A 14,563-nucleotide genomic window follows, 5' to 3' on the forward strand; every position below is an offset into this window, starting at 1 on the left:
GTTCAAAGGTTTGGGGTCACTTAGAAATGTCCTCGTTTTCCATGAAAACATACATGAAATGAGTTGTAAAATGAATGGGAAATATAGTTCAGACATTGACAAGGTTATAAACAATGTTTTTTAATTGAAATAATAATTGTGTCTTTCAAACTTTGCTTTCGTTAAAGAATCCTCCATTTGCAGCAATTACAGACTTGCAGAACTTTGGCATTCTAGTTGTCAATTTGTTGAGGTAATCTGAAGAGATTTCACCCCATGCTTCCTGAAGCACCTCCCACAAGATGGAATGGATTGATGGGCACTTTGTACCTATCATACGGTCAAGCTGCTCCCACAACAGCTCAATAGGTTTGAGATCCGGTGACTGTGCTGGCCACTCCATTATAGACAGAATACCAGCTGACTGATTCTTCCCTAAATAGTTATTACATAGTTTGGAGCTGTGCATTGGGACATTGTCCTGTTGTAGGAGGAAATTGGCTCCAATTAAGCACCGCCCACAGGGTATGGCATGGCATTGCAAAATGGAGTGATAGCCTTCCTTCTTCAATATCCCTTTTACCATGTACAAACCTCCCACTTTACCGCCACCAAAGCACCCCAAGACCATCACATTGCCTCCACCATGCTTAACAGGTGGCATCAAGCACTCCTCCAGCATCTTTAAAAAAAAATCAGCATCTCACGAATGTTCTTCTTTGTCATCCGAACACCTCAAACTTAGATTTGTCTGTCCATAACACTTTTTTACAATCTTCCTCTGTCCAGTGTCTGTGTTCTTTTGCCCATCTTAATCTTTTATTTTTATTGGCCACTCTGAGATATGCCTTATTCTTTGCAACTCTGCCTAGAAGGCCAGTATCCCGGAGTCGCCTCTTCACTGTTGACGTTGAGACTGGGGGGTGCGGGTACTATTTAATGAAACTGCCAGTTGAGGACTTGTGAGGTGTCTGTTTCTCAAACTAGACACTCTAATGTACTTGTCCTCTTGCTCAGTTGTGCACCGGGGTCTCCAACTCTTTCTATTCTGGTTAGAGCCAGTTTGTACTTTTCTGTGAAGGGAGTAGTACACAGCGTTGTACCAGATCTTCAGTTTCTTGGCAATTTCTTGCATGGAATAGCATTCATTTCTCAGAACAAGAATAGACTGACGAGTTTCAGAAGAAAGTCCTTTGTTTCTGGCCATTTTGAGCCTGTAATCGAACCCACAAATGCTGATGCTCCAGATACTCAACTAGTCTAAAGAAGGCCAGTTGTATTGCTTCTTTAATGAGCACAACAGTTTTTAGCTGTGCTAACATAATTGCAAAATTATTTTCTAATGATCAATTAGCCTTTTATAATGATAAACTTGGATTAGCTAACACAACGTGCCATTGGAACACAGGAGTGATGGTTGCTGATAATGGGCCTCTGTACGCCTATGTAGATATTCCATAAAACAAATCTGCCGTTTCCAGCTAAAATAGTAATTTACAACTTTAACAATGTCTACACTGTATTTCTGATCAATTTTATGTTATTTTAATGGACAAATAATTTGCTTTTCTTTCAAAAACAAGGAAATGTCTATGTCACCCCAAACATTTGAATGGTAGTGTATATTATCATACTATATTTTTTTTACTATCAAATATGAAGTCAACCTCATACACTTCAAGGATTGACTATTATAATGATTGATTGGTTTTCTGGAGACTTCCCCTGTGTGTTTGCCCCATTTATGCATTGTTTGCTGGTATAAAATATGAGGGCTTTAGATACCACATTGCCTCCTGATAGTCTACAAGTATGCTACATTATACTGATGCTATTTATTTATTTGTTTATTACCACACCTGTCTTTAAAGTGTAGGCGCCAAAGTCAAGAGGCAGATTGGGCTATCACTCCCAATGGACCATTTCCTCTCCCATGCACACGGGCGCATACATGAAAACACAAGTTAGAAAGCCAAGATATATATTTTAAGCACACCCTTATTCACATTCAGATAATAAGATAAGATGTTTTCCACACACACTTTTTTAAAATCTTCGCTAAACAGTGCCCATTGCCTTATCCTGTAGTACGATCCAGAGAAAAAGAGAACTGTGTCTGTGGCTAGAATACAGTATACAAGTCAGGCATATTCTGTCATTGAGTCCCTCCTACCCACACGCTCATTAGTCTTGCCTCACCTCACCACTTGTTCTTACCCTTTTTTTCTTAGGTGGGGGTCGATTGCTTGAGTTCACACTTCCCCAACCTTAGAGAAACTTTCATTTCATGTTGCGCTTTTCATTCATCCTCACTTTTCCAGCTTCCCTTATGTCTGCTAAGGTGCTGTATGCATAAAGTATCCTGAAAGGCTCCTGACAAAGAATCTTGTATGAGCAAAGGCAAAGTTGTATGGAATATTTGTGTACAAGCATGAATGATGAGCTAAAAATTCAAAAACAATCGGTTTAGCATGTGAAACACATTGAGTGCAGATTATAGGGTATAAGTCGACCACGAATACACATTTTTGCACTGTAAATGTAAATGTCTTTATTTTATTGGTGTTAATGTAAGATTTATTTATTTAAGGTGTACATAATATACAGACAAATTAACTATATAAAATCTATATGTGTAAAATAACTATGTAAAACTCTACTGTAAAACAAAGTATCTATTACAACAATGAATAAAGGTAACAAAGAAATTATTCAAACTTGATGTCTGTTTTATTTTCCATTGTGTTAAATCTGCAGTCGGGGATTGGAAAAACAACAAAACAGCCACCCTGCCACTTGTTTTGGTAAACAGGGATGGGGGGTGCAGAAATGTAACTAAATGGGTCCCTAGATATGGTTCAGGCCACTGCATATGGCACATGAAAAGTCCCCCTGCCTGCGTAGGATCAAATACTTCCCCCACCGGCCTTCTTACCTCTGTATCTCCTATCTATCTCCCCCTAATTAATTTATGTCACTGCCCCCAAAAAAAAAAAAAAAAAAAAATAATGAAAAAAAGAAATCATAGAGATTAAAATTATCGTTTTTAACGATGGCCGGAATTCACTCAAAAGCGCACTGCACCAGAGTTAGTCTCAACTGAAAAAGAGAGGGTATTTATTTGAAGTTTTTGAATTTCAATTCAAACTGAGGCCAACCGTGCACTGCACTGTCGACAATGTGACTTTCAAAAGTCCAGTGCAATGCGCTTGTCGACAACGCACCTTTTATCGAATCCCAGCCCATATTACATTTTTAGATATACAGTATATATACTATATTATTACTATCCAAGAGCGTGCAGATTGTTCTGCTTATCCTTTTTAGGAATTAGACCAGCACAAATAACACAATGTAAAACAGCATATCAGGTAAACTCCAGCAAAATGAGAAACATGTTTAAAACAGACTCGAAACAAGGAAGCGATGCCTAAACTCATCTATATCAACACCCTTCTTGTCAATTTAACAGGTCCATGTTGCTGCTGTCAATTGTGAGCAGCACATTTAAAGTGGTTCCTCCTTTAAAAGTTGTGAGCCTACCCAGCATCACGGCTTCATTCCTCCAGACCACAGCAAGGGGGAGTTAGAGCACTCATTATGCATTTGGGTCCCAAGGTTTTCATATGACCAATCATATCGAGTGGTTCCAATGACGCATTTGACGTGAGCCCTGGTGACGAAGTCCCTGGTGATTTTCTTCAGCAAAGATGGTTGACAAAACATTATTGTGGAAGGAAATGTAAGCAAGTATAACGTCATATTGAGTCAAGCAAAACATGTACAATTGAGAGGAATATGTTAGTTAATGTAGAGACAAACGATTGTGGATATTTTTTTGTCATAAAGTTAATTTACGAAAATCGCTATTTAGCAAGTTTTTTTTCTTCAGTCATATCCAATGCAAGGTGTATCAAACTCCATTGTTTTAATGTTGCTGTGTCTGCATGTATGTACTACAATTTTACACTTCAACAGCGTTTTCCACTCCTGCTCCTGGGACATCAATGATTACACATTGTGACTATGCAATAGACTAGGAACATGATTTAAATAAAGGCTGATTTGTAATTCATATATACAGAATAAAAAACCGTACATCCTGCTTAGCACGCCCACAAGCGAACGACTCAGGCGGAGAGTGACGCGTGGAAGAGAGCGAGGAACGAGATGGGAGTAACAATCCAGGCTATTTGCTCTGAGGCGGCTATAATAATGTAATGAAACAAGCAGGGTGTAGAAAAGGCCCATGGAGTTGGTGGAATAATCCTTTAATTCATTGCCATTTACTCAGCTGGGCCAGGGGCGCTTTAATTAGGTCAGGTGGAAATGTCAGACAGATCTCAACTCCATAAAAGGAGGAAATGGCCATCGCCTGATCTCGCTGCTTTCTCTTCCTTAGCTCCATCTCATCCAGAAGTTCTGTGCGTCCATGAATCCAAGTCCACCGACTTTGTTACCTTTCTGAACTATCTGTTGCGGTCCGGAGATGGGCCATCAGTTATTGTTAATAGTTATTACCGCGGAGCGCAGCTTGGAGCGCAGCTTCACATCACAATGATCACGGCCCTACGGCTCCTCATAGGCCAATTATGCAATCGATATGGTTCATGTGTATTGAAATTAATTATATGGACACATGAAGACAATTGAAAGAGTGAAAAGAGAAACGTCATTGTTTGCTAACTGATTGACTTTGATAATGGGGATTATAGATTGTATTGTATTCACTGTTTGTATTCTTTCATGATTTATGATAAATTGTTACGAGCCTAAATGACTCGCGGATGATTACTATTGACTTCTTAATGAACTGGACTTTTGAATTCCCTAAATTATGTTAATAATGAATGATATGATTTGATCTTTGATTATGAATTTGATTGGATACATGTTATTTGTTTCCTTTGTTATGCAGCACAGACTACTCAGTAAATATACCACTTTATGGTTAAAGGAATTCCTGCCTCAGTCTCATCCATTCCTCTGTCACCTGACACGTGACCACCTGTTCACCTTCACTGTCAGTCATCCTACCTGTCCAGCTACCCACACAGATTTCAATAATCTTTCACAGGGAGTCACGCTAACTTCTGACCTACTAGAATTGTAATACAGTGAATTATAAGTGTCTGTCTATAAACAATTGTTGGAAAAATGACTTGTGTCATGCACGAAGTAGATGTCCTAACCGACTTGCCAAAACTATAGTTTGTTAACAAGAAATTTGTGGAGTGGTTGAAAAACTAGTTTTAAACTTCCGACTTCAACTGTATATCCATTGATTCTTGAAGAATATAATTTATAAATGCTTCATAAGCTTAGTTCAACTGTCACACTCCATGAGAACCCAAAATATAAGCTTGTTCAACTCCAATGTTTGTAAACATTGCAAATGTAAACAAATGCTCTATAGCCTCATAACATGGTTAAAACAATCATGGATGGTCAGTCCTTGCATCCATAGATCTGTCTATTATTCTGAGAGTGGTTACATTTCTCCAGGCCCATACCCCAGCTTTTTTACCAAAACAGAGACAGGGTGTCTATTTTGTTATTGTTTCATCTGTGGATTAGCCCTTTAAACAGCTGCTTATTATCAGGATATCACCAACAAAAAGTTAAACAATAGGCCAAAAGCAAATGCAGCATATGGCATTCTTTATTGACATGTAAATAGCACTTTTCAGTAGTATTCAAAGCATACCATTCCATGAGCGTAGAATTTATTTTTCAACTCGAATCAATGAGGCCAATATGTCCTCCACGACAACAAAACAGAGTAGGGCTAGTTAATAAGTCCTTAGTTTTGGGGTCATGCTCAGGTAAAACAATTTTGCTTATCTATCTAATATCTTCCATATTTCCAAGTCATATTCTTGATGATCAAGGGGTATAACATTTATTGGAATGACTGGAATTCTTGTTGGCTGCTTTTCCTTCACTCTGCGGTCCAACTCATCCCAAACCAATTGGGTTGAGGTCAGGTGATTGTGGAGGCCAGGTCATCAGATGCAGCACTCCATCATTCTCCTTGGTCAAATAGCTCTTACAGTCTGGAGGTGTGTTGGGTCATTGTCCTGTTGAAAAACAAATTATAGTTCCACTAAGCGAAAATGAGATGGGATGGTATATCGCTGCAGAATGCTGTGGTAGTCATGCTGGTTAAGTGTGCCTTGAATTCTAAATAAATCACAGACAGTGTCACCAGCAAAGCACCCCCACACCATCACACCTCTTCCATGCTTCACGGTGGGAACCACACATGCAGAGATCATCCGTTCAACTACTCTGCGTCTTACAAAAACACGACGGTTGGAACCAAAAATCTCAAATTTGGTCCCATCAGACCAAAGGACAGATTTCCACCGGTCTAATGTCCATTGCTAATTTCTTGGCCCAGGCAAGTCTCTTCTTATTATTCATGTCCTTTAGTAGTGGTAGCAGTGGAAATTCGACCATGAAGGTCTGATTCACGCAGACTCCTCTGAACAGTTGATGTTGAGATGTTTCTGTTACTTAATCTCTGTAGCATTTATTTGGACTGAAATCTGAGGTGCAGATAAATCTAATGAACATATCCTCTGCAACTCTGGGTCTTTGTTTCCTGTGGTGGTCCTCATGAGAGCTAGTTTCATCACAGCGCTTGATGATTTTTGCGACTGCACTTGAAGAAACTTTCAAAGTTCTTGAAATTTTTCGAATTGACTGACCTTCATGTCTTAAAGTAATGATGGACTGTTGTTTCCATAGCCACAGGCAGAACAGTTGAAACTGGAGCAGCAGCAGGACCAGGTGGACTGGGGCATGGTCCTAGGGTTCAGGTCCTCCGAGAGAAGAGAGAAAGAGAGAATTAGAGGGAGCATACTTAAATTCACACAGGACACCAGATAAGACACAATAAATACTCCAGATATAACAGACTGAACCTAGCCCCCCGACACAAACTAGTGCAGCATAAATACTGGAGACTGAGACAGGAAGGGTCGGGAGACACTGGGGCCTCATCCGACGATACCCCCGGGCCAACCAGGCAGGATGTAACCCCACCCAAAGCACAGCCCCCACACCACTAGAGGGATGTCTTCAACCACCAACTTACTACCCTGAGACAAGGCCGAACAACATTCTTACATAGGTATTCTTACATTCTTACATTGGTATTCCTCTTGTCCAGATAGGATAGGGCAGTGTGCAGTGTGATTCTGATTGCATCGTCTGTGAACCTATTGGGGCAGTAAGCAAATTGAAGTGGGTCTAGGGTGACAGGTGAGGTAGAGGTGATATGATCCATGACTAGTCCCTCAAAGCACTTCATGATGACAGAAGTGAGTGTTACGGGGCGATAGTAATTTAGTTCAGTTACCTTTGCATTCTTGGGTACAGGAATAATGGTGGCCATCTTGAAGCATGTAGGGACAGCAGACTGGGATATGGAGATATTGAATATGTCTATAAACACACCAGCCAGCAGGTCTGCGCATGCTCTGAGGACTCGGCTAGGGATGCCATCTGGGCCTGCAACCTTGCGAGGGTTAACATGCTTAAATGTCTTACTCACGTCACCCACAGAGAAGAAGATCCTTAATAGCGGGCCACGTCGGTGGCACTGTGTTATCCTCAAAGGGGGCAAAGAAGGTGTTTAGCTTGTCCAGAAGCAAGACATCAGTGTCTGTGACGTGGCTGGGTTTCCTTTTGTAGTCCGTGATTGTCTGTAGATGCTGACACATACGTCTCGTGTCTGAGCCGTTGAATTGTGACTCTACTTTGTCTCTGTACTGACTGTTTGATTGCCTTACGGAGGGAATGACTACTCTGTTTGTATTCTGCCATATTCCCAGTCACCTTGCCATTGTTAAATGCGGTGGTTCGTGCTTTCAGTTTTGCGCGAATGCTGCCATCTATCCAACATCTCCTGTACACTTCCTGATAAACTCAATCACCGTTTCAGTATATTCGTCGATATTATTCTCAGAAGCTACCCGGTACATATCCCAGTCCGCTTGATCAAAACAATCTTGAAGCGTGGATTCCGATTGATCATAGTCCTTAAGCACGAGTACTTCCTTTTTGAATTTGTGCCTATAGGAAGGGAGGAGCAAAATGGAGTCATTGTCAGATTTGCCAAAAGGAGGGTGGGGGAGGGCCTTGTATGCATCCCGGAAGTTGGAGTAACAGTGGTTGAGCTTTTTAGCAGTGCGAGTACTGCAGTCGATATGTTAATTGAATTTAGGGAGCCTTTTCCTCAAATTGCTTTGTCAAAATCCCCAGCTACAATAAAGCAGCCTCAGGATATGTGGTTTCCAGTTTGCATAATGTCCATTTAAGTTCTTTGAGGGCCGCCGTGGAATCAGCTTGAGGAGGCATATACACGGCTGTGACATAACCGAGAGAATTATCTTGGGAGATAATACGGTCAGCATTTGATTGTGAGGTATACTAGGTTGGGTGAACAAAAGGACCCGAGTTATGGTATGTTATCACAATTACACCATGAGTCGTTAATCATGAAACATGATTATTTTTTTCCCAGAGATGTTTATTCCTGTTTGCGTAATCAACTGTTACAATCCCTGTTGTCTCTCTGGAAAGAAACCCTTGCCCTGAGCTCTTCAACTTAATTATTCAGAGACTGACATTAGCGAGTAATATACTCGGGAGCGGTGGGTGGTGTGCTAAGTCGGACTGGAAGACTGCTCCTAGTACCTCTCCTTCGCCGGCGTTGTTTTGGGTCGGCCTCTGGAATCAGTTCAATTGATGAGTGGGGCGAACAAAGGATCCGATTTGGAAAAGTCGTCTTCCTGGTCGTAATGCTGGTAGTGCCGGTTGAGTTACCGCTGCTCTGATATCCAATAGTTCTCCCAGCTGTATGTAATAAGACATAACACTTTATGGACTAACAATGTAAGAAATAATACATGAAAAACAAAATACTACAAAGTTCCCTAAGAACTATAAGTGAGGCAGCCCTCTGTCGGCGCCATGTTGATGTTAGATCTGATGGCATAGGCAGGACCTTCCTTGATATCCAGGGGAGGTGGAGGGGTGTCGTGGGGGACAGCCTCATTCAGCTGATCAGGAACCACCGGCCTGAGAAGGGAGGCATGAAAAGAAGGTGAGATACGGTAGTCACTGAGGAGCTGTAATCTATACGTCACCTTGGTGACCCTGCTGAGAACCTTGAATGGCCACACAAACTGGGGGCTCAGCTTCTTACAGGGCAGATGGAGTGGGAGGTTCCTAGTAGAGAGCCAGACATGATCACCAGGATGGAACACTGGAGTTTCACTGCAGTGGCAATCCGCCTGCTCATTCTAACGGACGGCGCTTGAGTCTCACGTGGGCATCGCTCCACAATTCTTCTGCATGCCTGAACCACTCATCCACTGCAAGAGCTTCGGTCTGGCCTCGGGTCCACAAAGCCAGGTCCGGCTGATTACCCAAATCACACTGGAAGGGAGTCAGCCCGGTAGAGGAGTGACATAACGAATTCTGGCCATACTCCGCCCATGGAAAGAATCGGCCCACTCCCCCTGCCGGTCCTGGCAGTGGCTCCTCAGGAACCTCCAGGGTCAGACGATGTCCTCCAGTTGGCCATAATACCAGAATACCTGCTGGAACAGTGCCTCAGCGACATGGAGAACAGTAGAGAGACCTGAGAGCGGGAAAAATTACGGGATTTGAAGAATCTATCTGCAACCACCAAAATGGTGGTGAAACCGTCAGAGGGGAGATCGGTGACGAAAATCAATGGATGGATGAGACCAGGGACGCTGAGGCACGGGAAGGATTTTCCCGGCTGGAGTGTGCCGAACAGGAGTTGATATAGCGAATAACGTCCTGCTCCAGGGTGGGCCACCAATACTTTTCGGAGATGGATGTCCAGCGATGACAGCTGTGTGCGCCCAGGTCAGCAGCCGATCCCTTATCCCCGTGGGAATGTAGATGCGCTCAGGAGGACAGGTAGTGGGTGCTGGTTCCCTCTCCTCTCTCTTGGCGAATGTCTAAATCTACGTCCCAGAGGGGCTACGACTCGACAGGGGGCAATTATGGGTCCATTCAGGACAGGACCCTCTCCTGAATTGTGGAGATGGGAAAAGGCATCGGCTTTTGGTGTTCTTTGAACCTGGGCGATAGGTCAGAGTGAAGAAAAGGACCCACCTTGCTTGGCCCGTATGTACTACAGGCTCCAATGGTCAGTGAGGATGATGAATGGGTCCTTGGCACCCTTCAGCCAGTGTCTCCACTCCTCTAATGCCAACTTTAACGCCAGGAGCTCTCGATCGCTGACGTCATAATTCCTTTCTGCATGAGTTTCTCAGAGTAATACACACAAGGATACAATTTTTGTGGATTACCTTGTCATTGAGACAGCACAGCCCTCACTCCCACCTCTTAAGTGTCCACCTCCACCACAAAGGGTAGAGTAGGATCTGGATGTTTGAGCAATGGGGCGGAGGTGAAACGTCTCTTCAGTAGGCGGAAGGCCTCATCAGCTGCCAGACTCCACACCAACCTACGGGACCACCCTTGAGGAGAGAGGTGAGGCGATTGAGTCAAAGTTCCTGATGAAACGGTGGTATAAGTTTGCATACCAACCTTTATGGTGGTTAAGATTGGCTATGACCTGACCGCATATACCTTCTTAATATCCATCATCACTCCTTGCAGGCCGATCTGGTAGCCGAGAAAGAAGACAGCTTCCTGATGAAATTGGCATTTCTCTGCCTTGACATATAGTTGGTTGGCCAGGAGACGTTCCATGACTACTCGGTACAGTACACTTCAAGTTACCCTCGTTCTGGAGGGCCGTATTTCTTCATTACACAAAGGGAAAACCTCCACCAATTTCTAAAGATGAAACTGCAAGCCCCTGCCTTAGAATTCTAGATTCCCAATGAAAACCATTGACAAGAGAGTGACCTCAACAAAAAAGAAATCCTGGATGGTTTGTCCTCAGGGTTTTGCCCGCCAAATAAGTTCTGTTATACTCACAGACATCTTTCAAACAGTTTTAGAAACTTCAGAGTGTTTTCTATCCAAATCTAATAATGATATGAATATCCTGGCTTCTGAGCCAGAGTAGCAGGCCGTTTACTTTGGACACGCTTTTCATCCAGACGTGAAAATACTGCCCCCATCCCAAAGAAGTTAAGTAGTGTTGGAGGCTATTTTATAGATGACATCGCCGAAGTCGAGAATCGGTAGGATGGTCAGTTTTACGAGGGTATGTTTGACAGCATGAGTGAAGGATGCTTTGTTGCGACATAGAAAGCCGATTCTAGATTTAATTTTGGATTGGAGATGCTTAATGAGAGTCTGGAAGGAGAGTTTACAGTCTAACCAGACACCTAGGTATTTGTAGTTGTCCACGTATTCTAAGTCGGAGCCGCCCAGAGTAGTGATGCTGGACGGGAGGGCAGGTGCGGGCAGTGATCGATTGAATAGCATGCATTTAGTTTTACTTGCATTTAAGAGCAGTTTGAAGCCACGGAAGGTCCGGGAGGTCCGTTTTTCTTATTTTGTAGCATTACAACCTGTATTTTAAATGGAGGCGCTCCATATTAAACGAATGGGGACAAGAGAGAGTTGTTTTTTGCTCTCAAGGAAAGGGCGCCATTGAGAGGAGTGATTACTTGAGTAGGGGTAAATGTGAAAGTTAACCAACTGAAGGGGAAGATTCCCGGCGTTTGTGATGCTTGTCGTTTGGTGCGACGCAGACAGGGTGACGTGAGTGGTGAAACAGAAGAGTCGGTGTCTGTCCTTTTGAGTTTTGATGTTGAGTCTTTACCCGACAAAGTGGGGTATTTAAGTTATCCCGGACGAGCTTTTGTGCCAAATACATTACTTTGTTACAGGTGTAAAGCTGATGGACATGTGGCAGCAGTGTGTAGGAGGGAGGTTCTTAGGTGTGAGAAGTGTGCAGAAGAGCATGAGACAAAGGAATGTGTAACATTGGGGAAAGAAGTGGTATGTCTTAATTGTAGGGGTGCCCATTGGGCTGGGGATCGGAAATATCTAGTGCAAGAGAGGCAGGTTGCGGTTTCCAGGGTTAGAGAAGTGCAAAAGTTGTCATATGCTGAGGCAGTGAAGAATGTAGAGGAAGGTAGGTCAAGGGAGGGATCCTGAGAGGAATGGTGAGTAGTAGAGCTGTACCAGTACAGAGGGATAGGCCAACAAGTGATATATGTTTCAGTAAGATTGGATTTCTAGTACTTCTAGCACTGTATAGCAATGTTTATCAACTGTAATGCAGGGACAAAGTCACAGAAAATTAAGGTGGTGGTGGCAGCTGCATAGAGGTATTTGGGTGTGCGAGACTTGACGTCAGAAGAGTTACAAGGTGTGTTAAGTGGTGGTTTTCCATCTTTTCACGCTGTTGGCTTGAGGTAGGACTAAATACAGTGCCTTGGAAAAGTATTCATCCCTCTTGGCGTTTTTCCTATTTTGTTGCATTACAACCTCAAATAGTTATGCACACCCCAAAAATCCATTTCAATTGCAGGTTGTAAGAAAACAAAATAGGAAAAATTGCAATGGGGTTGAATACTTTCGCAAGGCACTGTAATAACTAAAGGTTGCCCATCCATGCATATTGGTCTTAGGCTTTGGGATAGTTAAAAGGCCAGTGCCAGAGGACCTGAGGGACCTACTGGGTGCTTATCTTAAAACCTGACATGTTTTTGGGGTGCTCAATCGTGGATTGATTTATAAACCAATAGAATAATCTTAAAATGAATTATAAAACTCACATGCAGCCAGTGCAGAGCCATTAAAACCAGGGTAATGTGTGTTCTCCGTCTGACCAATGGCTTTCTTGGGTAGACCAGAGAGGAGAGCAGACGGAGAAGGCTGCTTGTAATAAAAGCATGGAATGAGTCTCTCTATATCTGCCTGAGAGAGAAACTTCCACATCTTGGCAATGTTCCTCAGGTAGTAAAAAGCTACTTTGGTCACATACCTAATGTGTGGTTAGACATTTAGTTGGGTTTTTAATCTGGTGTTTTATCTTTATTGCCCGTGATTTAAAATGTGTGGCTAGATTCTCTCTCTGTTCATTGGCTCCAACAATAAGTACCGTGGTCTTGTCTTGATTTAGCTGGAGGAAGTTGTGAGCCATCCACATTTAAATCACAAATGCAGTCTAATAATTTATCCATGGAGCAAGAATTATCTGGTGACATATAAGTATATAGTTAGGTATCAATGCTGTGCTTTCTGATAACGCTGCCAAGAGTCAACATATATAAATTGACCAGTACCGGACCCAAAATTTAACCTTGTGGAATACCACATTATATGTTCACCAAGTGTGACAAAAAACTATTGACTGGTTAAATACAGTTGAAGTTGAAAGTTTACATACAACTCAGTTTTTCTCAATTCCTGACATTTAATCCTAGTAATAATTCCCTGTCTTAGGTCAGTTAGGATCACCACTTTAATTTAAGAATGTGAAATGTCAGAATAATAGTAGAGCAAATGATTCATTTCAGCTTTTATTTCTTTCATCACATTCCCAGTGGGTGAGAAGTTTACATACACTCAATTAGTATTTGGTAGAATTGCCTTTAAATTGTTTAATTTGGGTCAAACGTTTCGAGTAGCCTCCACAAGCTTCCCACAATAAATTGGGTGAATTTTGGCCCATTCCTCCTGACAGAGCTGGTGTAACTGAGTCAGGTTTGTAGGCCTTCTTGCTCACACACGCTTTTTCAGTTCTGCCCACAAAACTTTGATGGGATTGAGGTCAGGGCTATGTGATTGCCACTCAAATACCTTGACTTTGTTGTCCTTAAGCCATTTTGCCACATCTTTGGAAGTATGCCTGGGGTCACTGTCCATTCGGGAAAATTTGCGACCAAGCTTTAACTTCCTGACTGATGTTTTGAGATGTTGCTTTATTATATCCACATAATTTTCCTCCCTCATGATGCCATATATGTTGTGAAGTGCACCGGTCCCTCCTGCAGCAAAGCACCCCCACAACATGATGCTGCCAACCCTTTGCTTCTTGATTGGGATGGTGTTCTTCAGCTTGCAATGCCTCCCTCTTTTTCCTCCAAACATAACAATGGTCGTTATGGCCAAACATTTGTATTTTTGTTTCATCAGACCAGATGACATTTCTCCAAAAAGTACAATCTTTGTCCCCATGTGCAGTTGCAAACCTTAGTTATGTCGATATAGGTTTTGGAGCCGTGGCTTCTTCCTTGCTGAGTGGCCATTCAGGTTATGTCGATATAGGTCTCGTTTTATGGTGGATATAGATACTTTTGACCGGTTTCCTCCAGCATCTTCACAAGGTCCTTCGCTGTTGCTCTGGGATTGATTTTCACTTCACGCTCATCTCTAGGAGACAGAACACTTCTCCTTCCTGAGCAGTATGATGGCTTCGTGGTCCCATGGTGTTTATACTTGCGTTCTATTGTTTGTACAGATGAACGTGGTACCTTCAGGCATTTGGATATGGCTCCCAAGGATGAACCAGACTTGTTGAGGTCTACAATTTATTTTCTGAGGTCTTGATTGACTTCTTTTGATTTTCCATTGATGTCAAGCAAAGAGCCACTGAGTTTGAAGG

Source organism: Oncorhynchus keta, chromosome 35 (assembly GCF_023373465.1).
Source record: "Oncorhynchus keta strain PuntledgeMale-10-30-2019 chromosome 35, Oket_V2, whole genome shotgun sequence".
NCBI classification, from domain to species: domain Eukaryota; kingdom Metazoa; phylum Chordata; class Actinopteri; order Salmoniformes; family Salmonidae; genus Oncorhynchus; species Oncorhynchus keta.